The sequence below is a fragment of the Sphaerodactylus townsendi genome, linkage group LG10, assembly GCF_021028975.2.
Source record: "Sphaerodactylus townsendi isolate TG3544 linkage group LG10, MPM_Stown_v2.3, whole genome shotgun sequence".
In the NCBI taxonomy this organism is placed as follows: Eukaryota; Metazoa; Chordata; class Lepidosauria; order Squamata; family Sphaerodactylidae; genus Sphaerodactylus; species Sphaerodactylus townsendi.
This window is the reverse complement of record NC_059434.1, coordinates 12,948,053-12,974,190: the sequence shown is the minus strand read 5'-3', so window position 1 is coordinate 12,974,190 and position 26,138 is coordinate 12,948,053. Positions and strand designations below refer to the sequence as shown.

At 45.0% G+C, this 26,138-nt stretch overlaps 1 protein-coding gene across 1 annotated transcript in view; it reads left to right on the top strand.

Annotated features, from left to right (window-relative positions):
- Positions 1 to 373: 373 nt before the first annotated feature.
- Positions 374 to 26,138, top strand: part of LG10H4orf19 (linkage group 10 C4orf19 homolog) — a 64,665-nt gene continuing 38,900 nt past the window's right edge. Inside the window, exon 1 of the mRNA XM_048508680.1 lies at positions 374 to 680. The gene's annotated coding sequence lies outside the window, so the exon portion shown is untranslated. The remainder of the gene's footprint in view (positions 681 to 26,138) is intronic.

Sequence of the window (26,138 nt, the reverse complement as noted above, 5' to 3'; positions counted from 1 at the left end):
AGAAAGAAAGAAAGAAAGAAAGAAAGAAAGAAAGAAAGAAAGAAAGAAAGGGAGGGAGGGAGGGAGGGAGGGAGGGAGGGACAGAAGAAAGAAAGAGGGAGGGAAAGAAAGAAAGAAAGAAAGAAAAAAGAAGAGGGAGGGAGGGAAAGAAAGAAAGAAAGAAAGAAAGAAAGAAAGAAAGAAAGAAAGAAAGAAAGAAAGAAAGAAAGAAAGAAAGAAAGAAAGAAAGAAGGAGAGAGAGAATGAATTAGTGCTGAGAAGATATCAAATCAGACCGCCGCCCCCCCGCCCGCCGGCCCCCCCCCCCCCCCGCATCTCCCTGGAGTGGGTTTTGTCTTGCAGGTCCCTGGTGGGGCGCAGGGGTCACGTGAGCGGCTTTGTCTCCAGCAGGCGCAATGAAGTTTGACAACTTTCCCCGTCCCGCTTGCAGGTAAAGGGTTACAGAGGCCAGGGTGGCCTGAAATGCAAACTTTCCAGGGTTTTCTTTTCCTGGCCGGTCACATGACGCCGGGGTGCCCAATGACACCGACGACAGTGGCTCTCGTGCGGAGGTCAGGCACACTCTTCCCAGCCGCCGCCTGCAGAGCCCGCGGGCGAAGCCAGCAACCCCGGGCTTGAGCCATGGCAGATCTTCCTCGGCCACCGGCGTCGCTTCCCCAGCAGCGCAGCAGAGGCGCCAGGTAGGCGAACGCTCTCCCCTTCCTCCCCCCCCCCCTTTTAAAAAAACTTTTCCAAGTTTCGCTCCGTCGCTTGGGAGCCGCCGAAGGTCTACTCGCGAGTAAACCCCGCGGGTCTCAAGGCCGGGGGTGCTGCCCCCAAGTCACCTGCTGCCTTGGTGCAGTGGCTGGGATCCACCCGTTCAGGCTGAGTTTCTCTTGAGGTTGCCAGACTTCTTCGCGTTGTGACCGGTCCCAAATCTACCTGCAAGCCTACTCAGGTGTATCCAGCGGGGCTTACTCCTAGGAAGCTGTTTTTAGGGCAGTGTTTGGGTCTGTGGAGCCTATTAGGTCTGTAAGAACCTTTTGTTCCAAGTTTACAACATTCTTTTCAGAACATTGCAAAAGGGTTACCCCATAGTGCAGTCCTAAATGGAGTCAACATCTCTCTAAATCCATTGCATAGAAGGGTAGAATAAGTCATAGTATTTAGGTAGAACTCTGCCTAGGATTGCATGGCCAGGTCTCTGGATTTTTGCAAATTCTGTAATGGGGCTGTCCAATGGGGAGAAAGTAAATGCTCTGAAGCCATTGATCAAAGAATGCCTTTCCTTACCCCTTGCTATTATCCATTGCATTTCCCCCGGGGAGATGAAAACCTGCGTTTGCTAGGACTGAGCAATCCAATCGATGGGAGTTGGCTCACCACTTTGCATGGGGTGAGTCTGAAAAAAAGATAAACTCTGGCACACAGACCTGCTTCCCTATCGCTGGTCCCCGAGCAGAAAAAGTTGCTCATGACGACTAGTATTGCCTTACACCTGCTCTCTTGTGAGTAATCCATCAGTTAAAGGGGACTTCCTGGTGGAGAATCTGTCCCAGTTCACCTGTGAACTCTGTCACAGACACACTTTTCTCACATAAAAATGTGACATCGCAAATGTGTGTCTCGTACAAGCGCCCTTGTTCAGAAGTGGGGATGTGTGACGCCGCCCTGAATCCTCAAACCTGATTCTGCGACTTGTCATGTGTACTGAAAGGGCCAGGATCTATTTATAGAAGAACATGGTAAAATTGAAAACTTAATGATCAGGTCTGACAGAATTATATTCACCTAGTATGGAAATCTCATGTGTGAACTTTCTAGTACTTGGCTTGAATTGCTAAATTGAACTCTTGATCAGCAAAAAGGTAGCAGGGAGACTTTCTCTTCAGTCGTATAACTTCCAGATTTCAGGATATACCTTCATCTGAATCTCAGCATCTTTTGGAGAATGACCTGGTTGGTCAGTCTATGGGGACAAATCCATAAAGAGCAGACTTGTTCCAGTGTTATTATGTAATATGATATCATTTTTTATTTTGTGTTTTGGGTTGTATTTGTATTCCCCCTCAGTAGAGCTGATTATAGATCTAATATCAGAATCATTTAAGAACATAACAGTTCTCAACAGTTGGTGTTTTGCTATGCTCTGCTTACTGTGGTGCTGTTAGCAGCTGTGTTTGGCAGACTTAATCTATGTTTTTGTAAATAAATTATTCCCTTTGGAGACTTGGTGAAAGTAGACATGTTCAAGTTTGGTGTAGATAGGGTTTTTAGGAAGTGTTTTGCTCGTCTTGGGATGGAAAAGATTTTCGGGGTTGGAAAGTTGTTCAAAAATAGCAGGCCCTTATGCTAAGTAGTTACTCTCTTCTGAACCTTTTGACTTTAGTGGACTCGGAAGGGCATACCTCTGATGAGGATTGCAGTGAGAAATTGGAATGATGGTCCCTTAAGTCAGTTAAAAACAGGTGTTTTTGGCAGTGCTGTACAAATCAAGTCACCTCCATTTAAGACCCAGGATGGGACTATTCATTCCCTACAAAACAAGAGAACTGAATCAACATGTGTTGTATTGCAATGGGTGGTAACTCCCAGCACAGTCACATTTCAGAAGCATTTGTACCAATCAGACTTTTGTTAATTGGACCTATAGCAGCAAGAAGTATTCTGAAACATTGCAATAAGGAACGTGGGCCTAAATAGAACTTGCTTGATTTTAATCTTTTTGATTCCCCAGTCCTCCACCTGAGTGGCAGAGGCTTATCTGGTAAACCAGATGTGTTTGATTTTCCACTCCTCCACCTGAGTGGCAGAGGCTTATCTGGTGAAGCAGATGTGTTTCCGCACTCCTACATTCCTGCTGGGTGGCCTTGGGCTAGTCACAGTTCTTCAGAACTCTCTCAGCCCCACCTACCTCACAAGGGGTCTGTTGTGGGGAGAGGAAGGAGCTTGTAAGCCATCTTGAGTCTCCTTACAGGAGAGAAAGGTGGGATATAAATCCAACTTTTCTTCTTCTTTTCTTGAAGTATTTTTTTTTTCAAATAAAATGGTGCAGAAGATTTCTTCGTAGCTCAACATATGCCAACTCCCATGCCAAGGCCTTCTGAGGTCATCTTTGTTTTATTTAGCTACTTACCTTATTTGTACCCTGCCTTTCTTCCCAACAGGGAGCCCAAGTAGCATACATCATCCCCCTCTCCTCCATTGTATCCTCACAACAACCCTGTGAGGTAGGTTAGGTTGAGCCCAAGTTTCTGTGGCAGAGTGGAGATTCTGACCTGGATTTCCCAGATTCCAGTCAGACATTCTAACCAGTACACCACAATGTGAAAACTTCACGCCCTCCTTTTGAGGTTTACCAATTTCGCTGTCTTTATTTGGGACCTGGAACAGAGGAAATAGATAATTGGAAACTCGGTTTTGATTCATAGCAATGACAGAATAAGAGAATAGGTCTTTTGTGTCTTAGAAACTGGTTAAACAATGGGAAACGGAAAGATGGAGTAAGTGGTAAGTTCTTACAATGGGAGAGAGAAAGAATTGAGGTTCCGCAGATGTCAACATTGGGACTGGTGATATTTAATCTATATATATAAAAAGCTAACCATCCGTTTGTTGGTGACTCCCTAACGCCGAAACGGCTGGACGGATCACCCCCACATTTTCACATGACGTCCCTCCCTGTTGCGGGCAGGTAATTGGACCTTCAAATCGCTGAAAGTCCATACCTGAGCCAGGTATAACGTCTTTTTCCTGGAACACCAGGCCATGAAGCTGGCTGCGTTTAACTGTCACCCTTAGAATGTTCGTGCAGGCTCTGTCTGTGGCCTGAGGGCTTGGGATGAGGGCTTAGAATATTCGTGCAGATGGGCAGAGATGAGCAGTGAAAACAGTAAATAGGTAATACTGATAGGTAATACGAGTGGAAGTGAAACACATACACACTTTTGCCTAGTGCAGGAAGACGCCAGGTGGGTTCCCCATCCGCACACACGTGCAGGGAACTTTCACTCTCTTGGCCTCACCCACCACTACCACACAACACACATACACTCATAATAACATCCAGCTCACATCCTCACACACCTCACATTCTGCCCTCCCCTCACATCCAACCACCACTTACCCACTTCCTCACCCATATTCGCCACAGCTCTCTTTTACTAAAAGCAAGCTGGAGTTTGCCTTTTTCTTCTAAGAAAATCCGCGGGGTGAGGGGCAAACCAACACTACTGCCGCTCTGCTTCTGCTGCACATGGCCCTTTAAGAACCCAGGGAGCTGGCCTCGATCTGAGTGCCTCACCACCCCTGCCTCCTGTTGCCTGACTGGGATAGCCTCCTGGCCCCAGCGCTTCTGCCTTCCTGCAAGTCAGGGACTGTCGCGTGTCAACCAGCCTCATGGACAGCGGGATTCGGTGACTCTCGGACAGTCTCTTGTTGGGGAAATGGAAAGTGGGTTACCACCTTATACTAAAACACCAAGATCAGCAATCTCATATAATAATGTGGGAATTGAAAAAAGGAAAGAGGGATTCCATTTTGTCCTCAAATTCCCCAAAAAAGAAGAAAAAGAAGAAGAGGAGGAGGTGGAGGAGTTTGGATTTAAATCCCCCCTTTCTCTCCTATAGGAGACGCAAAGGGGCTGACAACCTCCTTGCCCTTCCCCCCTCACAACAAACACCCCCCTGTGAGGTGAGTGGGGCTGAGAGAGCTCCGAAAATCTGTGACTATCCCAAGGTCACACAGTTGGCGTGTGTGGGAGTGCACAGGCTAATCTGAATTCCCCAGATAAGCCTCCACAACTCAAGCTGCAGAGCTGGGAATCAAACCCAGTTCATCCAGATCAGAGTGCACCTGCTCTTAGCCACTATGCCACTGCTGCTCCCAAAAGGCTATGCTGGGGATCATTGGACCTGCATGGACATCTGTGTGGGTTGTGGACTGTGATGAGAAGAACAATTGCCACAACAACGCGTGGCCAGGCCCCCTAGTTTATTATTATATGATGCTGAATTTGTGTTGGGGAGTGAGGTTGCATAACCTACATACGACAGCTCATTATTCAGGAAGGTGAAGATCAGAGCACACTGTGAATGTGAGGAACTCCAAAAGGATCTCTGAGGGGCAACCTAGATATGACCATGTCCACACGTCTAACCCATGATCAGCACCGCCATTTTAAAAGGATTTTAAAATGGCACAAGAGTTCTTCCTTTCCACCCAATGCGCCATGTTGAATCCTGAAGTATTGAAAGTGCAAGGCAAGGCAAGGCAGGCAGGCAAGGCAAGGCAGGCAGGCATATAAGGGCAAGTCGGCAAGTGCGTGCGTGCGTCGCAGTGCAGTCGCGTCGCGTCGTTGCTGCGTCGCGATGCGTTAGCGTGCGTGCGTGCGTGCATGAAGGACCATCAGGTCACAGCTGACTTATGGCAACACCATCAAGGGGCTTTTAAGGCAAGTGAGAGGCAGAGATGGTTTGCCATTGCCTTCCTCTTCAGAGCCTTCCTTAGAGGTCTCCCTTCCAAATACTGACATGCTTAGCTTCTGAGAACTGACAAGATGGAGTTGTACCACGCTGCCTCCCCTCCCCTCCCCTCCCCTCCCCTCAGGGGCTGTGGGTGGTCAAAGGGAATCCCCTGCTCTCCTCTCAGTGGTGGAAAAGCTGGTTGGATCCAACCCTAAATCTAAGATGAATATTGTAGAGCAGGACAAGCTGCAGAAAAGGAAAGCCAAAAAAATTAAGTACCACTCCTAAGAAGTAACATGATAAAGGTTTTATAAAATGATGTCTGCAATAGAGATAGTGAAGTAGAAATACTGTAATACTCAAACATACAGATACCCAAACAATTGACAGAGAAAAGGATTTCTTCATTTAATTATTCGCTGTCATGGCCCCTCAGTACAGTCAGCTTTAAAAGGAATGACACAAATTAATGGCGGATAGGTCTGTCAACCACTGTTAGTCTTGGATTGTAAGAGGAAAACAAGGATGGCCCAGGCTAGCCTAATCTCATCAGGTCTCAGAAGCTAAGTGGGATCAGACCTCGTAAGTATTTAGATAGAAGACACCAAGGAATTCCAGGTTTGCTATGCAGAGGAATGTAGTTGCAAACCATCTCTGCGGGGCAGCGGGTGTTATCGTGACTTTAAAGGAGGATTTGGAATACTGGAACCCTAACAAACTTAGGCCCCTTCCGCACACGCAAAATGATGCATTTTCAAACCACTTTCACAACTGTTTGCAAGCGGATTTTGCCATTCCGCACAGCTTCAAAGAGCACTGAAAGCAGTTTGAAAGTGCATTATTCTGCATGTGCGGAATGAGCCTTAGTTATCTGCAAACTTGGTAATGACATTATTAATATACTTGCCTGGTACAGGAAAATGTAGTCAAATGAACTGTGACACTTCCAACTGAAAGCAGGAATTTCAGTTTTGAATTCACCTTCCCATTAATAAACCCTACTGGCAAAGAGAAACTAGCACCATGGGGAGCAACCTTTGTGCTGGTTTCCTGTATGTGGGAAGCTTTTGAAGCAAGGGAGTATCCCAAAATGAGATTCTCCACTAATATGATCGTACAGCTGCTGCCCGAAGCAATGATGTCATCTTTTCCACTGCTTCAGGTCTCTGCCACATCATTCTGACCTCATTTTCCGGCGTCTGTCAATCAGACTTCATTCACAGCCAATGAGGGGGAAAGTGAGCGCCATCTTTTGAAAAGGGTGGTTTTTCTTTCTATTGTGGCCTATCTCATGACTGTACACCAACTGGGTGGGTCCTGCAAACTCGATATTGTGCATCTTAGAAAGTAAATGTGAGGAAGGTTCGGTTACGTAACATTCCGGGAAACTTAAAAGAAGAACAAATATTTGTTCAGGGAGGCAAAAACAAAACTGTTTGGCATAAAACAGGCAAACCTTTCCAAAATGCGTGAAAAATAACCTAGTAAGTAATAACTTGCAAGCACCAGGTCATTACTTACCCATGGGCTGTTAGTGTAACCTCAGCTTGTGCGTTCTGGGGGCAGTACTTGGAAGGAGTTGCAAAGAACCAAATTTAAACAAAACAGTTTACTTCTCTTTACAAATAACATTAAACATCAACATTTAACATTACAATTCAAGGTCCTGTTCAGGTTGCATTTCAAGTCCTTCTAGTTACAGTCTACTGATACTGCCAAGTCCAATTCTTCTTTGCAAGTGGGTTGGCTCCTGAAGACTCCAAGGGCTTGGTGAACAGGATTCAACATGATGAAGGTTTCCAGGAGAACTCTCACCCATTACAACCACAAAAAGAAACCCTTAACAAGGTGTTAAGGGCTTACAGAAATCAAGGTCCGAGTCTGGTAGCCTTGTCTTCTCCAAAGAGCTCTGCAGCCTTTCTGCTGCTCTGAGTCTCCACCCCCTTACTGGTTCAACCCATTCTGGGCATGGGGGTTACAATAGCACATCACAATGTTTACTAAGCAGACTGTTTATGCTGTGGCTTGCCATTACCTTCCCCATTCATCTACATTTTACCCCCCAGCCAGCTGGGTGCTCCGTTTGCCAACCTTGGAAGGATGGAAGACTGAGTGAACCGTAAGGTGGCTACCTGAACCCATCTTCTGTCGAGACTGAACCCAGGTTGTGAGCAGAGCTTAGAATGCAGTGCTGTAGCTTACGACTCTGTCTTAGCAATACTGCAGCTTACCACTCAGTCTTGTTTTTCCTTAAACCTGACTGAAAATATTAGCACATCATTTCATACCCCATATTGAAGACATGGGTTTAAATCAGTGGTGGCGAACCTATGGCACGGGTGCCAGAGGTGGCACTCAGAGCCCTCTCTGTGGGCACGCACAAACAGAGGTAATGTGGGGGGAAACCACCCCCCACCCCCCGAAACACACACATCTAGGCTGGCCTGGGTTGCTGGGCTCGATTATCAGCATTAAACCTAAGACCTAGTTTTGGGGAAGCAGTGTAGGTAATCCTTTTAAGCTGTTAAACCCCGCTGATTTTCATGCGAAGAACTAAAGCGCGATCCTTTACCTGGGAGTAAGCTCGGTTGCTGGCAATGGGGCTTGCTTCTGAGTAAACCCTCCTAGGGTCGTGATTCACCCATTCGAAGAGTTGCATGGTTGCTTCAAAGCAAAGCCACCAAATACCCCCAAGCTTACTCCCGAGTAATGCACTTCTCGGAGCCAACCGGTTTTTAAAAACTAAAACCTCAGTATTCAGGTTAAATTTCCGTGTTGGCACTATGCGATAAATAAGTGGGTTTTGGGTTGCAGTTTGGGTACTCGGTCTTGAAAAGGTTCGCTATCGCTGGTTTAAATAGTTCTAAACTTTTCAGTAAGTTTTATTATTATTATTAATTTGTTTTCATGATGATTATACATACAATTAGCTAATTCTTTCCATTTGCTTTCTGCTTTGCAGATGCTTACCTCAGTCATTTATAAGGCAGTTTTTGTCAGTATTGTAACATTTTGTCAGATTGTCATGTTTTGTAACTTTATTTGTGATCACCAAAGAAAGCCAATGGGTCCAAACTCATTTTGGTCTGAAAGTGTTGCGTAAGATTTTGTGTGTTATCATGTTTTGATTTTCATTGATGTTTGTTTTGGAGCCCATTTAGAGCCTTTTTCTGTGATATTTTGATTTAAATTTGAATAAACACAATTATATTTTTGCTACATAGCAATTTAAAAGGACCAGTTTTTATGTTGACCTTTTGGTTCTTTCCTCTGGTATTGAAGTTAAGTTTTTGACCTTTTTACTGTTGGCTTACCAGTCTGCACCATGAGGTTCTTTGCCAAAAGACATTTAGAATTACATTAAAAATTCATACGCCATGCACTAAACTGAACACAAACAACCTTTTCAATAAATGCTTCCTGTAAATCAAAAGTTTTACACTGTTTTCTTGCTGGACATTCTAAAGTACGAAAATAACAATAGGTCTCCTTCAAGGATTGATGAAAATGGACACACGTTACTAATCTTTCAGATGTTGCATTTGGGGTATCCAGTCACACCTACTCACAATCCTCCCAGTATAAACAGTCTCCATTTTATTTGAAATGATGCCCAACTTCAGACAAAATGGCAACCATTCTTATTGGGCAGATTGCAGGTCGTGCATGTTCACAGTGCACACTGTTGGATGGTCTCAAGAGTATCCTTTGAAAAATTCTTGTATACTTATAAAATTGCTGTTATTACACAAGAGGAGCCATTATCATCCACGTGTTATGCATGACATTGCAGTCTGCATTCTTTACGTGGCTGCTATCCTATATATATATAAACCTTTAATGGCATAATTAAAACAGCAGCAATATACCAGAAAAATGGCGACCTCAGTGTAATGATACAATCTCCAGTACAGTTATAACCGTTTGCTGATGACAGAGCACAAAAAGTTAGCCAACGCTTCCAATACACTTGCAGAACCACAATCCAACATCGTTACCACAATTGATAGATTAATATTATCAATGGGGGGTTTTAACCACGGGTTTAGATATTTATTCCTGGCTAAACTGTGTAACGGGCAGTGTAATATCACGTGTTGGATTGATTCTTCGTAAGCTGAACTGCAGGGACAAAATCTTTCATTAAAAGGCACTTTCTGTATTCTGCCCTGAGTGGTAGCTGAAGGGAGAATATTGCACCTGGCAAGGGTCAGGGCTCGTCGCAATTTGGGTTCTAAGACCAAATGGAAATACTTGGCCATGGTATAGGGTTTTAATGGTATACCCAAGTGCAAGGGAGAGCAGCGTTTATTAGCCTGCTGCATCAGGTGACTATACTCGAGATCATACAATCTCTTTTTGATAGTCAGCTTTAGCTCATTGGCATTCATTAAAACCAATGCATCCAAGGATAGACCCATTTCATGGATTTTCGCCTCAACAAAGGACCACCACTCGGTTTTGGCTATGAAAGAAAGAGCCTGGTAGGTAAAACTTTTGTGACAGTTGTTAAAGCACAATCGTATCCAGAATTGGAAGGTCATGCACCATGCTCTTGTATGGAGTAGATGTTGGCCCACCTCCAAACAGACCGCAGCATATGGGACTGAGTGAGGTAAGCCGAGTATACTATAGAGAAAGCATGACTGAACTCTTTCCATATCGCAGCTCCATGCTTGTATCCACAGTGGGATTCCGTATAGTAATTGCATGGTGATTTTAGCATTAAATGCCTTAATGGCTGCAGGTACAAATTCATGACCTTTGGTGCGAAAATAGCGGCTAATGGCCTTGCAACTAAGTTTGCTTGATTCAATGGCCAATTTCCTTTGGGTAACCCAAGAGGAGTTATAATTAAAATGGAGACCCAGATATTTAAAATGTTTGACCTGTTCAAGCTGTTCATTATTTATTGGCCAACTAAATGGTCTCCAAGAACAAGCAAAAACCATTATTTTTGACTTTGCAAAATTAATCGTCAGGTTATTATGACTACAATATTCAACACAGCGTGCCAGTAAGCGTTTCAAGCCAGCTTTTGTACGGGAGAGTAATATAGCGTCATCAGCATACAAAAGTATAGGTATGGTCATATGATTCAAAGCAGGGCAGTGCGAGGAATCCTCCATCAAAAAGGAAGCCAGATCACTTAAAAAAAGATTAAATAGGGTTGGGGCCAAAACACACCGCTGTTTGACACCCCTGTTAATTGGTATATAAGGACTAAGTATACCATCAGGAGAGCATTTGACTTGACAGGTAGTGTCGTGATGTAAGGCCATTACTAGTGTAAGTAGCCTTCTGTCAATTCCTAGATTAACAAGTTTTCTCCACAGTAGATCTCTGGAGACAGAGTCAAATGCCCCCTTTAAGTCCAAAAAGGCCACAAACAGGGATGATTTGCTTCCGCTGGTGTATTTTGTGACGAGAGTCCTAAGGATCAAACAATGATCTAAAGTAGATTTCCCATGTTGAAATCCTATTTGTTCTGGGCCAATGATTTTGTTTTCTGTAATCCATGAAGAGAGTTTATTGTGCAAATATTTTGCATATACCTTGCCAGTGATGGACAATAAACTAATCGGACGGTAATTGGAAGGGCTGCTATCCTTCCACAGTGGAGAAGTCTCTCCTACTTCCAGTTCCCATTGCCCGTTACTGCTGCTGTGACTGGAAGAAGGGGAAAAAATCACCAATCGTATGATGTCGCTTCCAGAAATATACCAGAAATGTCATCAGACATCTCTAGGAATTGCCAGAAACTCTATGGTTTCCAGAGATCCCTAGAGAGATTTAACATAGCAACCAGGTTGTTCCTGGAAGTGATGTCACACCATAGCTAATGCCTCCCCATGTCCCAACTCTCCTGGTCTCCCACTGGCTTGCAGGCCATGTCTGACAATCGTGGGTGAGTGAAGAAGACAAAATTATGGGAAGGACTGGTCACCCTGGGGTAGGGTTGCCAACTGTACCTGGCTGGCAACATAGTGGGAGAAAGTTGGGAGGCAGGATCAGGTCCACCGGAATGGCACAAACACACACCACTTCCAGTAATAATATAACTTCCAAGTTTTCTAATATGTAGATAAGTTTGCTGGACTCCAAGGGCAAAACCATAAGTGACACCATGCTCTAGGACACAGGTGTCAAACTCGCAGCCCTCCAGATGTTATGGACTACAGTTCCCATCATCCCCTGCAAGCTTGATCCTGGCAGGGGATTGTGGGAACTGTAGTCCATAACATCTGGAGGGCCGCGAGTTTGACACCTATGCTCTAGGATTTGCCCAAAACTCTATCGTTTCGCAAAATTGGCAAGCCCCTTTCATCTTTCCTGAGAAACAGTAGCAGGGATGTTGGAAAGTCTCTGGAGCCTCATTTGAACGAGAGCAACCTCTTTCCGGAGGGAGGGAGTGTGAAACTTCATATGGGTTCTGTCTTTCCGCTGGAATCAGCCCACCCCTTCTCTCTTCCACAGTTATTCATGGAGGTTAAGGTCGTCCCCGCTACTTTCTGTTTCTCTCTCATTTTTTTACCGTTTTGTTGTGCTGAGGTAAAACTGTTGAAACCTCCTAAGCTTTAGCCAAGACATTGTTTTCAGTGGCTTTGTAAACAGTTATTAAACACAGCTTTCTTGATCTTGAAAACGTGTGCTGCACAGAAATTCCTCTGCACTGGATTAATTTGCAGACTCTGCTGCTGGTTTCTAAAAAGGTGGAACAACCTGCGTCTAGTGAATGCTAAGGCATTACCCCTAAAGGAGAATTGATTTTTCTCTCTAACAGGGGGTGGGGGGGCAATGCTGAGAAGTCTCCCACTATAGAAGGAGAATTGACCCCCCCTACTCTGGGGGCTTATGGAGCTGGGAAAGACATGTGATTTATATCTGTATTGTTTGGGTTGAGTCCACCTGGTCAGAAGGGAGTGTAATAGTTCTGTGTGCACACCTTAAAGACAATCAGAATGAGGAATAGTTTAAAACAGCTTTAATATAAAGAGCAACTAAACAATGTATTGTCGAAGGCTTTCATGACTGGAATCGCTGGGGTATTGTGGGGTTTCCAGACTATATGCAGAGGTGGGATCCAGCAGGTTCTCACCAGTTCCGGAGAGTGGGTTACTAATTATTTGTGTGTGCCGAGAGGGGGTTACTAATTGGGTCTGCTTTTCCGTTAGAAATTCCATTAGGTCCAAAAATCATAAAGTCCTGTTGTTTCCTATGTGGCGTGTTAGTGAAGGTAGAAAACGGGATCATTCTCCCTGTTGGGCTGTTTTAAAAACCGGTTTTAGAAATATGGTAAAGTTCCTTGTTTCAGGAAAGTATCCTTCTTTTGGTTTCTAGAAACAAAATTAAGTATTTGAAAGTATTAAGTATTTGACAGGCAGTCAATTAGAGGAGAAGTAGTTGTTTCTGTTGGCAGTAGACGATAGGACTTTCTATAATGAGTTTAAATTATGGACAGAAAGATACCAGCTGGAAATTAGGAACTTTTTTTTAAGTAAGAGTTTTTTACAGTAACAGAGAAATTGTTAATGCCCCGCCCCCAGAATGCCCGGCCACGCCCCCGTCGTGACCCACCCAGCCCCATTGGCGCTACGCCACTGTTTGAATCCCACCACCATGGGAACCTGTTACTAAAATTTTTGGATCCCACCACTGGCTATATGCCCATGTTCCAGTAGCATTTCTCCTGATGTTTCACTTGCATCTTCAAGATGTTTCACTTGCATCTTCAAGATGCAAGCCACAGATGCAGGTGAAAGGTCAGATGAAAATGCTTCTGGAACACGGCCATACAGCCCAGAAACCCCACAACATCCCAGCAACTAAACATCTCATACGGCAGTCTCCTGGCCTTGTTCTGGAACTAGCAAAGACCATGTGGTCTTAGGTCAAGTTCATGAACGACCAGGTTTTTTTTAACGCAGTCTGAATTATAAATTCAATAGCAAGGGAAGGGTGGTTCTTAGTCATCCCATGCACATAATATCCATGTTACTCAGAAATAGCATTTCACAAGTGGACGTTTTGAAGCAGAATGAGCTTCAATTTTCTTTCCCCCACCCCTCTCTTTTTAACTGAACATTTAATAGAATGTGTGATTTCAATGGATCTGCTGTACTTATTATAGAACAGTTGTATCTCCAGCAAATGTTATTGTCTGGGCAACCGTAGAAAGGTTACAAGGGGCGAGGGTTTCTTTTATGAGTGCCAGTGCTTTTATTTGCATTCCTTTACATTCACGCCTGTGAAGATGCATCTTCCCCCTCCTCTCCCACAATATAACCAAGAGGGAAAGAAGCTGAAAATGGAGAGTTTAGTGCAGTGGTGGGATTCAGCCGGTTCGCACCACTTCGGCAGAACCGGTTGTTAAAATGGTGCTTGTAAACAACCAGTTGTTTGATTATTTGAATCCCGCCACTGGAACCAGTTGTTAGATTATTTGAATCCCACCACTGGAACCACTTGTTTGATTATTTGAATCCCACCACTGGAACCAGTTGTTAAATTATTTGAATCCTACCACCGGAACCGGTTGCTAGATTATTTGAATCCCACCACCGGAACCGGTTGTTAAATTATTTGAATCCCACCACCGGAACCGGTTGCTAGATTATTTGAATCCCACCACCGGAACCGGTTGTTAAATTATTTGAATCCCACCACCGGAACCGGTTGTTAAATTATTTGAATCCCACCACCGGAACCGGTTGTTAAATTATTTGAATCCCACCACCGGAACCGGTTGTTAAATTATTTGAATCCCATCACTGCTTTAGTGTATACACATGTGCTCTAACAGAAACGTAAAAACTCTGCCATCCCAAGAAAGGTCTGGCAAACAATAAGTAAAATAAATCAGATCAGTGGCCCTTCTCGCCCATCTAGTTTCACACGACAGCCCGCCAGTTGACCTGGCACACAGGCCAAGGCCTATCCATTATGTACTCCTCACACTGGTGCGCAAAGATCAGCTGCTTCCAAAAATGGACGTTCCCCTTAGTCACCATGGCTAGTAGACATTGATGAGACATTTAGAAATGACAATTTGAAAAAGCAAGCAGTGATAAAATAGGGAACCCGTATCACCATTGTCTTCTCTTACTTTCTTGCGCCCTTTCGCACATTCACTCTTTCATGCATGAACACACAACCCTAAACAGTACAGTGGCATTGAATGTCGGAATGAGGAACTCTCCACCAGTGTTGTAACCCCAGGTGATCTCCAGTCACAGCCTGGAGACTGGCAATCCTTACAACCATTTCCTGGGATACCACCCCCTCAAAAAAAAAAAAAGATAATTAGCAGAGTGGCTATGATGGACTATAACCTTGAGAAAACAAAGAATAAAAGCCAGAAAATAGGCATTCTTCTTGTGAAGGTTTGCCCTTGGAGGATCAAAAGATCAGCACATCGTTTCTTCTATTTTTAATAGTTTCATGCCAGGCTGAATTTCCACAGTATTTGCGGAAAACCACAGTATTTCCACAGTAGGGGAAGCTGCAGCTGTTGGGGGATGGGGTCAGTTCTTTGAATTTTTTGCTTTCTGTTATGTCTCAAAGAATCAGGAGTCGGAGGAACAAAACATGGTGCTTTATTTCAAAGCTGCTACTCACACATAGCCTAAAATCACTCTGCAGCTGTGCTCAATATAACACACCTACTGATTACCAATTCCAGTGCAACAGCTGCAGACTCTTAAAACAATACAGTACCTCACAATCAATACAATACATTACACCCCTTCCCCCTAACTCCTGTAATAATCTGGTGGGAGTCTCTTTCGCTGAGATCGTCTCAGCTCCCGCTCTGGCTCCTGAGTCTGTGTTTGTTCCTGGTTCTGCAAAACAATTAGACCCTTTGCTGTTTCCTTATCCTGCATCTCCATCTGTGCCCTTAACGCCCCAGGTTCCTCTGGGACAATTGGACTATTTACTGCTTCCTCATCCTGCAGCTCCATCTGCCCCCTTAACGCCCTAGATTCGAGGACCTGGGGTTCCTGATCTACTGTTGGACCTGGCACTCTCTTCCTTACTTGGTCAACATGTCCACCTCTGCTGATGTTGGGTGGATTCCCCTTGCATCTACCATGTATCCCAAAAACTCTACTTGCGCTACTCCAAACACGCATTTTTCGCGCTTAACGCGCAACCCTACATCTGAGAAGCACTGCAGTACTTTCCGTACCCGTGTCATCAGTTCCTCCTCAGTTGCACCCACTATCAAGACATCATCAAAATATGGTATGACTCCCGGCAAGTTTCTTAATATTTCTTCCATCAAGCTCTGGAATATCCCAGGAGCTACGCTCACTCCAAATTGCAGCCGCTTTACTCTGAATGCCCCCCTGTGAGTCACTATCGTCTGGGCTTCTGCAGTGGCATCATCCACTTCCAGCTGTTGGTATGCCTGCGCTAGATCTAATTTTGCAAAAACCTTTCCCCCTGCCAATGTTGCTAACAACTGACTGACAACTGGCACTGGGTACGGATGTTTCTGCAATGCCTTGTTAATTGTGCACTTATAATCAGCACAAATGCGCACATCCCCATTGGCCTTCAGGGGGGTCACAATTGGAGTTTCCCCATTTTGCATTTACCACTGGCTCCAATATTCCCTGTTCCAATAACCCGATCTAGTTCTGCATCCACTTTAGAGCGCAAAGCAAATGGAATACGCCCGTGATTTTAGATGCTTATTGGGGGGTACTAAAGGATCAAGATGTCACAATGATATGAGTGGACCCTTATACTGCTTTAGTCCCTCAGCAAACACACTCTTAAATTCTCCCACTAGCACTTCCCATGTCAACTTGCTAACCTCATGAATTCGAGGAATTACAAGTCACAACCGCCCAAACCAGTCAAACCCCAATGAAACTCGTCCGCCTTACTCCCACGATTAACAATTTCAAACATCCATCAAACATCTGATATTTCACATGGACATTACGCGTGCCAACCACAGGTATTGTATGTCGTGGATAATCGGGAAGTGGTAAGTCACAAGATTGAATGTCCAAATCATCCTGTGGGCAAAATGTTTTATAAGTGTCCCATGAAACGATGGAGAATGCTGACCCAGAATCCACTTCCATCACACAAGGGACATCCTGGATCTTCACAGTCACCAACAACTTACGCTGGATCTCGGGTTGCACGTGGTTAATTACATCCATTTCGTAAGCTTACCATCACACTGCTCGTAGTGAGGGGTTGGCCAGTAACGCCAGCTACATGGGAACAGCAAGGACCATCCACAGAGTGTGTAGAAGATCAGCCGGGAACATGTCTTCTTGGTCCCCGATGCCTTTTTTCTCTGCACACTCTCCCAATATGCCCCCAACGTTTACAACAGAAACATTGTGCCTCTTTAAATTTACACCTTTCTCTCTCATGGGGCCCACCACAACTCATACATTTCTCTGTTAACATCCTCCCCCTCTGTTGTGGTGGTCTTCCCATCTTCATTGCACCATGCTGCAGTTTCTGAATTTCACCATTACCCGGGTCTACAGTCCCACTGCCAGCTGTTTGGAAACTCTGTGGGCTCCTGGCTTGTCGCACCTCCCGAGTAGAGGCTGCAGCAAGTTCAAAATTCAAGGCTTCTTGGTATGCTGTTTGAAAAGTCAAGTCTGTCTTTGCCAGCAGCAACTATTGCAATGGTGCCCCTCTCAGGCCACAGACCAGACGATCCCTTAACATTTCTTCCAAATTGGAGAAATTACATTGTTGTGCCTAACGCCCGTGAGACTGCAACATAATCTACCAATGCTTTCAGTCCCCTCCTGATCACGTTTATAAAAAAACACTCCGTCCTAGCTATTTCCTGACGGTTGGGGAATCAAGAAATGGTTCATTAATGCAGTCGAGTATCTCTACAAAGCGGTGTTGCTGATAAGTCTCTTGGTAGCTATCAATGCTGAGGTGAGGTCAAACACCCCTTCACCACAGAGGCTCAAAAACACGGCTCTTTTCCTTTCTGGGTCTGTTATGCCATTTGCCAGAAGATAAAATTCCAATCGGGCCTCATAACTCTGCCACTTCAAAGGAAACTCCAAATTAAACTGTTCCAGCTGCCCTTGAAAAGCCATAATTTAATCACAGTCCTTGCTTCAGAAAAACTTGCTGGGCTTCGTCATAAAAGGTTATCATAAATTAAGCCAATATGTTATGTCTCAAAGAATCAGGAGTCGGAGGAACAAAACATGGTGCTTTATTTCAAAGCTGCTACTCACACATAGCCTAAAATCACTCTGCAGCTGTGCTCAATATAACACACCTACTGATTACCAATTCCAGTGCAACAGCTGCAGACTCTTAAAACAATACAGTACCTCACAATCAATACAATACATTACACTTTCAATAAATGCAGAAGCACCCGATCAAGAAGGGGAACGTGGTTTTCCTAAACAGCCCATTTAATAATTGCCAGGACCAATTTTACTGCCCAGCTAAAAATTAATTTGAAAAAGGAATTAGTCCCAGTTTTAATCTTGTAGCACTTCCTTTTTGAACACGAATGAATGGGTATTATTACTGTTCTATCAAATTCATAGCACATTCCTGTGGATTATAGTACAGTGTTAGTTGCAAATTCAGACAAGGGAAGTATAATAAAACAGTAGCTTTAAAAACTCCAGATTGTGACCATAGAAATAAATAAAGCTGATCCAAATGCTTCATAGGTGACTTATCTTATTTTTGAATCTGCTAGCAGTTATAAGAGGATCCAGTTCTGTGGGTCACTGTTGTGTTGCCATATGGAATCCTTTGGACCTGTGACTTACTTGTGATTCTGTTTCTTCATAAAATCTTCCTGACTTATTCACTTTGACATGGAATTTTCTGTATTTGATGTGTTAGACTAGTTCACGTTTAGGCACTTTGGGGGGGGGTGCATGTGGTGTACACAGTTTCGTTTTGTATCTCACATTAAACACAAAACATGTTGCATGTTTATCTTTGCTTTTGTGTAGTAGGGAGCAGCAGTGGCGTAGGAGGTTAAGAGCACGTGTATCTAATCTGGAGGAACCGGGTTTGATTCCCAGCTCAGCCGCCTGAGCTGTGGAGGCTTCTCTGGGGAATTCAGACTAGCCTGTACACTCCCACACACGCCAGCTGGGTGACCTTGGGCTAGTCACAGCTTTTCAGAGCTCTCTCAGCCCCACCTACCTCACAGGGTGTTTGTTGTGAGGGGGGAAGGGCAAGGAGATTGTAAGCCCCTTTGAGTCTCCTGCAGGAGAGAAAGGGGGGATATAAATTCAAACTCTTCTTCTTCTTCTTCTTCTTTTTCTTCTTCTTCTTCTTCTTCTTCTTCTTCTTCTAGTAGGTTCTCTTTTATTATAGCTCCACTACACCTTTTCATTTATTATTGACCCCATAGGGTTTGTTAGGCAAGAGACATTCAGAGGTGATTTGCCGTCACAACCCTGGACTCCCTCAGTGGTCTCCCGTCTGAGTACAAACCAAACCAGAGCTGACTCTGGTTGGCTTCTGAGTTCTGATGAAATTAGGGTAGCCATTAGAAGCTTTGCTAAACTGGCCTTTGTGGAAAACCCACTAATTCTAGGCAGTTAAGTTTCCCAGAAGTTCCAGCACAGATGATCTTGGGGATAACAAATTGCTGGCCCCTACTATTGACTCTTGACTTTTAAATCTTGTGTATGGGTGTACCGGTCATCCTATTGCAGTTAATAATGAATATTTCCCTTGGGCATGCCAACCTCCAGGTAGTAGCTGGTGATCTTCTGCTGTTACAGCTGATCTCCTGTGAACAGAGATCAGTTCGTCTGGAGAAAATGGCCGCTTTGGAAGTTGATCTCGATGGCATTATGCCCCAGTGAAGTCCCTGCCTTCCCCAAACCCTGCCTTCTTCAGGCTCCACCCACAAAGCTCTAGGTATTTCCCAGCCCAGAGTTGGCAGCCCCAGCCCCCCCCCCCCCCGAGGGCACTTGTTCGATGTATCCTGGAAGGTAACCTGTGGGAGGGGGCGGGAGCATCCCAGATTTCCTAATTCTGGATGGTGCATCAGCTTCACTTCTTCTGTTTAGTGCCTGAAAGAAGCCATTGTCTCTTTAAAGAGAAAAGAACCCATTGCTACTCCCTTGGCTTTTGCGTATTTGCTCGGCCGGCTCTGGGTGGGGCATGGAAAAGGCAATATTTGCCTGCTGTGTGGTTTTGTTCACTTCATGTTTGTTTTGTGTACTATCCTTTTTTTCCTCCCTGTGAATTTGCCAGATGTCCTATGGACTTGTGCCGTGGTTGTGCTTCAGCTCTCCAAAGACAGGGAATTGTTTGCCACATTTTTAAAAAGCCCCCAAGAGCATCTTGTCGGCATTGCTATGATGTCTGTTAAAATACAGGTGTGCGATTCACACGCCGGAGGACCTAAAAACAGCACCCACAATTTGCATAGCAACATCCCCCCCCCCCCGTTTTTAAAAACTATTTTAATTGCAGTCAGAGACATGTTAATAAAGCAAAGTGAAACTTTTCCCGCAGCTTCAGATCCACCCCAGAAAAAGCTTCATCTGCTTAATTTCTTTATATTGCGCTCCTGGTCAAGAAATTTAAGCTTGCATCCAACCACACAGTTCTAAAGATTCCTCCTCCCTAGTCCCTATTGACCCCCCAAGGAATAAAATGGGGGGGGCACCAAAGAGGTAAAGGAAGTCAGTCCCTGGTCGATTCCCCACTTCAAAAAAGAAAGTAGATACGCACCGGTTTGGTTTGCTTCAGGACCTTTTGAGCACGGTTTCATGGTCCCCACTGCAGCTTCTGCCCCCTTTCAAAAAGGTGTACCTCCAACGAGGTTCCAAAATACCACGCGCTGAGGGGTGGGAGGAGCAGCAGAATCGGGGTGACTGCGTTGTCGCTGCTGGTGTAGTGGGGAGTGCTGCAGGACCCCGGGATATTTGCCGTGAGGAGCGCGCATCTAATGGTGAGTGGGAAATCGACCCCTGTTGATGAGGGCTACTCCATGAGTAAAACTCATTGGCTACAAGCTATCCTATCCTATGGGGTGATCAGAGAAAGATGAGACAGCATCCAGGTAACCCTCTCCCCCCACCCACCCACACACACACAAACACACACAGACTGCCTGACTCCAATTGCAGCTGAGCAGCCCCTTCCTTCCCTACAGCTTTCAATTGCTATTCCTAAGGCAGGTGGGCGAGACAGCTAGACAGTCTTTGCATGGCCCCAGCCCAATTGAGAGACACTTTGCATTGAACTTTCACTGATGTTTTGTAATCCACTGTATTTCCAATGTCTGTGTTTCCAATATCTGTAGGATCTTGGAAGAGTGGGCGGGTTCAGTCTGTTTTGACACAGAACTCCCATACGTGGTTACCAAAGGCATGTTACAATCAGAGGCGGGATCCAACCAGTTCTCACCACTTCTCTAGAAGTGGTTACTAATTTTTTTCTGAGTGCTGAGAAGGGGTTACTAAAGCAACTTCCCTGCCCAATAGGGACTGGAGGTGCGTGTGTGCGGCAGCGCCACTGTTTGAACCCACCACCATCGGAACCTGTTATTAAAATTTTTGGATCCCACCACTGGTTACAATCCATACAGGTGCTTCTTGGTCTCACCTTTAATAAATACAGGCATTAGTTCCTTATATAGATGAGAACATGGATATATTGATAATTGGATATGTGAAATCCTGGAAATTTGGAGAGGGTGGGCTGTTTCTTTAGGTTTTCTTAGGATTGCGTTCAGATGTCAGATAGGAAGTTGTGGGGAGCGTTGGATTGAGTGAAATGTATTTTTTATCTTTTTTAATGAGGTTCTGCTTAAACCGTGCATCATTAAATTGTGATCATTCCTATGTCGACGTATGCATTATATTTATCTGCAAGGATGTGTTTATTGTTTAAATATGCACCTGCCCCCAATTAATGTGCTATAATAGGTTTAATGATAATACGTTACTAAAGAGTTCAGTGTTTTCAGTGTCATAAACATTACGTCGCTATCCAGATATGCTGGTAGCCCTGTCTGGCCTGTGTGAATGACAGTGTTTGTGTCTCGATAATACCTTTGACTTCTATTTTGTCATCCTTCTCAGATGACACAAATTAAGATACATGTGTCGGGATAGTGTAGGGTGCAGCAATTTGCAACTTTTTGTCAAGCATTGGGTGTATTTGCAGCTCTGCATTTAGAAAACAAAGGCATTTCTCATTTTAAATTCTGCACAGAGGCCAAATGGTACAGCTTGATTCTCTGATTTATAAACTCTGCATTTTGTACTGCTGAAGCAGTAAAACAGGTGTAAGTTTGTTCGGGAAGTAAGTATTGCACATATTCCAGTTTTTCCCAACCTTTCAAGGTTCTTCAGGATGAAAAATGGCCTCCTGTGGCTTAAACACTCCAGACAATGTTACATCTGAGGAAGCTGGGATTGCCAACTTCCAGGCCAAATCTGGAGATCTCCCAGAATTACAACTGACCTCCTGGAGCAAATGGCTGCTTTAGAGCAGTGGTGGCAAACCTTTTTCAGACCGAGTGCCCAAATTGCAACCCAAAACCCACTTATTTATCGAAAAGTGCAAACACAGCAATTTAACCTGAATACTGAGGTTTTAGTTTAGAAAAAACGGTTGGCTCCGAGGCATGCATTACTCAGGAGTAAGCTTGGTGGTAGACGGTGGTTTTGCTTTGAAGCAACCATGCAACTCTTCCAACTGGTGAATCACAACCCTAGGAGGGTTTACTCAGAAGCAAGCCCCATTGCCAGCAGCTGAGCTTACTCCCAGGTAAAGGATCGCGCTTTAGTTCAGTGAGGTTTAACAGCACTTAACAGGGTTACCTACACTGCTTCCCCAAAACTAGGTTTTAGGTTTAATGCTAATAATCTAGGCCAATGACCCAGGCCAGCCTAGATGGGGCGGGGCACTCTGTTTGTGCGTGCCCACAGAGAGGGCTCTGAGTGCCACCTCTGGCACCCGTGCCATAGGTTCGCCACCACTGCTTTAGAGGGTAGACTGGATGGCATTGTATTCCACTGAGGCCCCTCCCCAGATTTCCAGGAGTTTTCCAGCCCTGAGCTGGCAACCATGTTCACACAAACAGTGCCCTCAGCTTGCTCGCTATTACGGTAGTACCCAGTAAACACTTTTCTTAACATAGTGTGAAGAAAATTACAAACCTCTTCCACACCCATGGGATGCACAAAATTATGTATACAAACCATTAATGTTTGGCACTGTAACTCCAGGCAGGGTAGACAACAATTGCTCACAAGGCCCTTCTTACATTGTGGATGTCCAGGCTGTACCTGAGAAACTGCAAAGGCTAAACTCTTGAGTCATGAAATCCTGCTAGTTGTTCAAAGTAAGCCTTTCCCCGCTCTGCCGCCTGAGCTGTGGAGGCTTATCTGGAGAATTCAGATTAGCCTGTGCACTCCCACACATGCCAGCTGGGTTACCTTGGGCTAGTCACAGCTTCTCGGAGCTCTCTCAGCCCCACCTACCTCACAGGGTGTTTGTTGTGAGGGGGGAAGGGCAAGGAGATTGTAAGCCCCTTTGAGTCTCCTGCAGGAGAGAAAGGGGGGATATAAATCCAAACTCCTCCTCCTCCTCTTCTTCTTCTTCTTCTTCTTCTTCTTCTTCTTCTTCTTCTTCTTCCTGGGCCAGGGTGAATTGGAAGCCTCATTTGGGAATGCTGTGTACATCTGGGCACACTCTGATATATTAACCGTAGCCCTGGGGAGAAAGAGTGTTCCTGCTGTTCAATGCAGATGTGCCTGATATTTTTATACTGCTCCTAATAATACTGCAATGACAACAAGGGTCGTAATGCGACCATACTTTAATTTGGTTGTGTGGCTCGCACATACAGCAGCTTCCTTTTGCCAGCAACAGCTACAGTTGCCAACTATGGCTCAGGAAATTCCTGGGAGATACTTCCCATCAGCAGAAGAAGGTGTTCATATTTCTAATTTTTAAGCTGAGTGTGGCTTACCAGGAATTTAGAAGAAGAAGAAGAAGAAGAAGAGTTTGGATTTATATCCCGCCTTTCTCTCCTGTAGGAGACTCAAAGGGGCTTACAATCTCCTTGCCCTTCCCCCCTCACAACAAACACCCTGTGAGGTGGGTGGGGCTGAGAGAGCTCCGAGAAGCTGTGACTAGCCCAAGGTCACCCAGCTGGCGTGTGTGGGAGCGTACAGGCTAATCTGAATTCCCCAGATGAGCCTCCACAAGTCAAGCGGCAGAGCTGGGAATCAAACCCGGTTCCTCCAGATCAGAGTGCACCTGCTCTTAGCCACTGCTCTTAGCCACTACGCCACTGCTGCTCCCTTTACTTGCCTGTCCTGCAGAATACAGCCAAAATACCTGACAAGTATTTACTTTTAAGTCTGTGAAGCTTTTCCTTTGAAAAGAAAAAAGGAATGGAAAAGCGTCACCTGCTTAACTTCTTCAAGTTAATCCTTTTTAAAGATTCCAGAGCAAGAACGGGAGAAAAGTGCCACCTGTAAAGGAGAAGGGATAAAGAGTAAAAGGGAATTATTTCCTAGACAAACACACTCTGGTTGATTGCTGAGGCTATGTTCTAAATAAGGGCTTATTGGAAAAGATGACATATTACTTACCATGAGGCATCCTGAGCTACTTCATTATATTTTTAGCCTGAAGTTAATTGTGCCATTTGGGGCTGATAACTGGGGGAACAGAGAGCCCATTCTTCTCAAGGAGGAAAAATGGATTAAATGACTCGTTGGCCTCACTCCAGACAATACTAAATCTCTTAAAGGAATAAATGCTTTTTCCGGCTCTTTAGGTATTGTTCTGGGGCAGGCCTGCAAAAGACTGTAAATAACGTTCAGATAAAGAAACCAAATACCTTTTTGATACAATGGCAGGATAAAAATAGAAACAGATTTACAACAGCTTTCCTTGCGGGTGGAATTTTCAGCTTGCCCACTGGTCGATGAAATGGCTTTATTTTGCACTGAAGAAACAGTTGTTCTAATTTGAACTTCACGTGTGTCGAGGACTTGCGCCCTCATGGCCTACTTGTTGCTGTTTTTTCTGTCAAGGAAAATGCCTTTTCTATTCAAAACAAAGCCAGGGGAAATGTCATGAACAGGTGGGGATAATTTTATCCCTATGTTTTATTAGGGTTGCCAACTCTATCCACTGACGTTCCTGGAGATTTGAGGGCAATGTCTGTGGCGGTGGTGGAATATGGGGAGAGATTTCACCTGGGATCTATGGTCTACCACAGAGTTTGCTCTCTGAAGCTACCATCTTCTGGAGGGGAGCAGATCTCTATGGTTTGGTGATCAGATGTAATTCCAGGAGACCTTCAGGTTCCTCTTGGAGATTGTTGTGAACCAAGTTGGGAAACTGTATTTGACCTTGGAAGCAAAACACTATGGTAAGGTCAATCAGTAAGATTTGTATCCTGATACCTGTCTTGAATAATGCTGAGAGGGTGCAATCCTGGTTTTTGTTTGTGTGGTTTGCATGTAAGGTAAGTGGATAGTTGTTGCGGGGGACACCACCTTCCCTGATTTTAAATGGCAGCCAAGGAGGGAAGGGAAGGGGGAAATAAGTGGCTTAATTTATGTCCTTGGAAGCTAAGTAGAGGAGGAGGAGGAGGAGGAGTTTGGATTTATATCCTCCTTTCTCTCCTGTAAGGAGACTCAAAGGAGCTTACAATCTCCTTGCCTTACCCCCTCACAACAAACACCCTGTGAGGTGGGTGGGGCTGAGAGAGCTCCGAGAAGCTGTGACTAGCCCAAGGTCACCCAACTGGCGTGTGTGGGAGTGCACAGGCTGATCTGAATTCCCCAGATAAGCCTCCACAGCTCAAGTGGCAGAGCTGAGAATCAAACCCGGTTCCTCCAGATCAGAGTGCACCTGCTCTGAGCCACTGCTCTTAGCCACTACAGCAGGGGTTTGCAACCTGCGGCTCTCCAGATGTTCATGGACTACAATTCCCATCATTCCCTGTCAGCATGGCCTCTGTTGTTGGGGGGGTCTCTGTCCAACACATGGCCAATTGGGGGTCTCTGTCCAACACATGGCCAATTGGCCATGCTGGCAGGGGCTGATGGGAATTGTAGTCCATGAACATCTGGAGAGCCACAGGATGCAGACCCCTGGACTACAGGAACTACAACAGGAGTGTTGGACAGAGACCCTTCCTGGACTCTTCAGTCATCCTGCTTGGAGTGTTTTGCCCCATTTAATATGAGGTTGAGTAAAACTGAGAGCTGCGATCTTCAGTGATGATAGCTGGACCAGGCACCTTCCTCCCTCAACATATTCAGTCGGTCCATTTGGTTTGGCATTCAGAACAATTACTGTAGCTCTAGTGAGCATTGGGGAGTTGTAGATTGTTTTCCTGGCCTGAAGATGTTTTACAGGAAATTGGCTGACTGTACAGCTTTCTAATTATTACTTTTATGATATATCATGTTATTACATCGGTTAGCTGCTCGGACACTTTTGGGAGCCCAGGACAGGACATGATTTTATTAAAAATATAGATTATTATGGTGTCTGGGGACCTGCTTGCTTAAGTCAAGGTAGCGGGCTTGTAGTCATCCCCGCAGGGTCGTCGCTAAGGAATAGGCGAGATGCGGAGGAGGTTTCATCTGGCGGAGAGCGTCAGCAACAGGAAGCGCGGGATTTCGTGATCCTGACAACTCTCCCCTGTGCTGGTCTCTC